The 3,287-nt window shown below is 42.1% G+C and overlaps 1 long non-coding RNA gene across 1 annotated transcript in view; it reads left to right on the top strand.

Moving 5' to 3' along the window:
* LOC122562093 overlaps positions 1-3,287 on the top strand; it is a 23,207-nt gene that overhangs the window by 17,402 nt on the left and 2,518 nt on the right. The gene's annotated exons all lie outside the window — the stretch shown is intronic.

The raw sequence follows: 3,287 nt of genomic DNA, 5'->3' as shown, positions 1-3,287 counted from the left end.
AAAAACTCAATCAAGTTTGTGAGACATGATTTCCCATGCACAAAGCCATGTTGACTATCCCGAATCAGTCCTTGCCTTTCCAAATACATGTACATCCTGTCCCTCAGGATTCCCTCCAACAACTTGCCCACCACCGAGGTCAGGCTCACCGTTCTATAGTTCCCTGGCTTGTCTTTACTGCCCTTCTTAAACAGTGGCACCACGTTTGCCAACCTCCAGTCTTCCAGCACCTCACCTTTGACTATCGATGATACAAATATCTCAGCAAGAGGCCCAGCAATCACTTCTCTAGCTTCCCACTGAGTTCTCGGGTACACCTGATCAGGTCCTGGGGATTTATCCACCTTTAACTGTTTCAAGGCATCCAGCACTTCCTCCTTTGTAATCTGGTCATTTTGCAAGATGTCACGATCTATTTCCCTACAGTCTATATTTTCCATATCCTTTTCCATAGTAAATATTGATGCAAAATATTTGTTTAGTATCTCCCCCATTTTCTGTGGCTCCACACAAAGGCCGCCTTGCTGATCTTTGAGGGGCCCTATTCTCTCCGTAGTTACCCCTTCGCCCTTAATGTATTTGTAAAAACCCTTTAGATTCTCCTTAATTCTATTTGCCAATGCTATTTCATGTCCCCTTTTTGCCCTCCTGATTTCCGTCTTAGGTATACTCCTAATTCCTTTATACTCTTCTAAACATTCGCTCAATCTATCCTTTCTATACCTGACATATGCTTCCTTCTTTTTCTTAACCAAACCCTCAATTTCTTTCGTCAACCAGCATTCCCTATACCTACCAGCCTTCCCTTTCACCCTGACAGGAATATACTTTCTCTGGATTCTTGTTATCTCATTTCTGAAGGCTTCCCATTTTCCAGCTGTTCCTTTGCCTGCGAACATCTGCCTCCAATCAGCTTTTGAAAGTTCTTGCCTAATACCATCAAAATTGGCTTTTCTTCAATTTAGAACTTTAACTTTTAGATCTGGTCTATCCTTTTCGATCACGATTTTAAAACAAATAGAATTATGGTTGCTGGCCCCAAAGTGCTCCCCCACTGACACCTCAGTCACCTGCCCTGCCTTATTTCCCAAGAGTAGGTCAAGCTCTAGTCAGTACATTCACATACTGAATCAGAAATTTTTCTTGTACACACTTAACAAATTCCTCTCCATCTAAACCCTTAACACTATGGCAGTCCTAGTCGATGTTTCGAAAGTTAAAATCCCCGACCACAACTACCTTATTATTCTTACAGATAGCTGAGATCTCCTTACAAGTTTGTTTCTTAATTTCCCTCTGACTATTGGGGGGTCTATAATACAATCCCAATAAGGTGATCATCCCTTTCTATTTATAGATTGATCAAAAACTGGACATAAACGTAACACATGAATTCAACAAAGAATTCAGGAGAAATCTCTTTATCCAATAACCTTGTTTGTAAATGGAATTTGACCCTACTTTGAGTAATTGCAGTAAATAAAGCAATTATACATGTTTGCTCTAACACAGCCAGACAACTACCTGATGAAGAAGAATGCTTCGAAAGCTAGTGATTCCAAATAAACCTGTTGGACTATAACCTGGTGTTGTGTGATTTTTAACATAAGCAGACTAATAACTATCATATAAAAGCTAGTCATGAGATAGCAGGACAATTTCTGCTGAAACAGCAAAGGTAAGAAGAGATTTACTGGAAACTGTCTTGAAATTATGACTGCCTTTAATATTGCGAATAGGAAAAAGAAAGATTCTATTTGTTGAAACATAAGAGTACATCAATTTAAAATTATGATGAAAAAATTAAGGAGATGGGGTTGCAGAAAAATTTCAGGGCTGGAAGGATGAGTTGAGCACTGAAAGAGTGGAATTTCACCGTGCAGGTCAAACCTTCAACTTAAAAAAGAAACCTGTAAAGTTTAGCAAGTCCACATGCAGTAAAAGTGTTGTAAACAGATCCTTTTGTGCGATAGCAGGCAAGGGATTAGCTCGAGGTGTGGAGTACATGGTGTTATTTTATCCTGGGATTGACTCAGGGAACCTCCTACTCTGTTTTCTCCACCAGTCACTTGTGACTGTGTTCCTGTCTTGGTTTCAATGGCAAGTTGCAGGGATCACGTCTTCCATTAAACATGGAAATGAAATCTGTGCCAATGTTGCTCTGTGCTATTAACAAGTTGGAACTACCTGCCAATTTCTGTGGCTTCGACCCTCCAGTTCCCATTCACTCCCAAACTCACAGGCTTCTCTGTTAATATCTCCATTTCCATCAGGGAGTTGACGCAAAGACAGCAACATGCACAACTGAGTTGTAAAACAACAGCTATTGTAATACAGGCAAACTTACATCACAAATTTGTATTTGGCAAAGGTGTTTCTGTTTGGAAACAAAGAACTGGCTGTTATTTACATCATTAGAATATTACTTGCAAATGATTTAATCATACATTACAATAATGGTAAATGTGGCCTATTGATATTCAACTTCCAACATCTGATTTTAGCATGTCAGGTCCTGGTGGATTAAAAATGTGTTTGGAAATGGAGCAAGTACTTACCTAAAATGGCTGTTACGCGCGTCTGAACACAGACTGAGACAGGTCAATGTGAAATAACCAAAACCAGACTGATTTCAGATTATCACTTTGTCTAAAAACTAAAAACAGCCGATTAAATCAGTGTCTATAAAATTCATGTCTCCTGTTTAATTCGTAGTTTGATGACATTAGAGATCAAAGGGCTGCCTGATCTGCTAACTCAGAAGTTAAAAACAATGACTGCAGATGCTGGAAACCAGATTCTGGATCAGTGGTGCTGGAAGAGCACAGCAATTCAGGCAGCATCCGAGGACAGGCAAAATCGAGACCGCAATTTCCCTTCCCACGTGGTTAAAGATGCCCTCCAACGCATCTCATCCACATCCCGCACCTCCGCCCTCAGACCCAACCCCTCCAACCGCAACAAGAACAGAACGCCCCTGGTGCTCACCTTCCACCCTCCCAACCTTCGCATAAACCAAATCATCCGCCGACATTTCCGCCACCTCCAAACAGACCCCACCACCAGGGATATATTTCCCTCCCCACCACTCTCCGCCTTCCGCAAAGACCGTTCCCTCCGTGACTACCTGGTCAGGTCCACGCCCCCCTACGACCCACCCTCCCATCCTGGAACTTTCCCCTGCCACCGCAGGAACTGTAAAACCTGCGCCCACACCTCCTCCCTCACCTCCATCCAAGGCCCCAAAGGAGCTTTCCACATCCATCAAAGTTTTACCTGCAAATCCA

The sequence above is a fragment of the Chiloscyllium plagiosum genome, chromosome 24 (assembly GCF_004010195.1).
Source record: "Chiloscyllium plagiosum isolate BGI_BamShark_2017 chromosome 24, ASM401019v2, whole genome shotgun sequence".
Lineage (NCBI taxonomy): Eukaryota > Metazoa > Chordata > Chondrichthyes > Orectolobiformes > Hemiscylliidae > Chiloscyllium > Chiloscyllium plagiosum.
The sequence above is the reverse complement of the archived record's forward strand: the minus strand, read 5'-3'. Positions and strand labels throughout refer to the sequence as shown.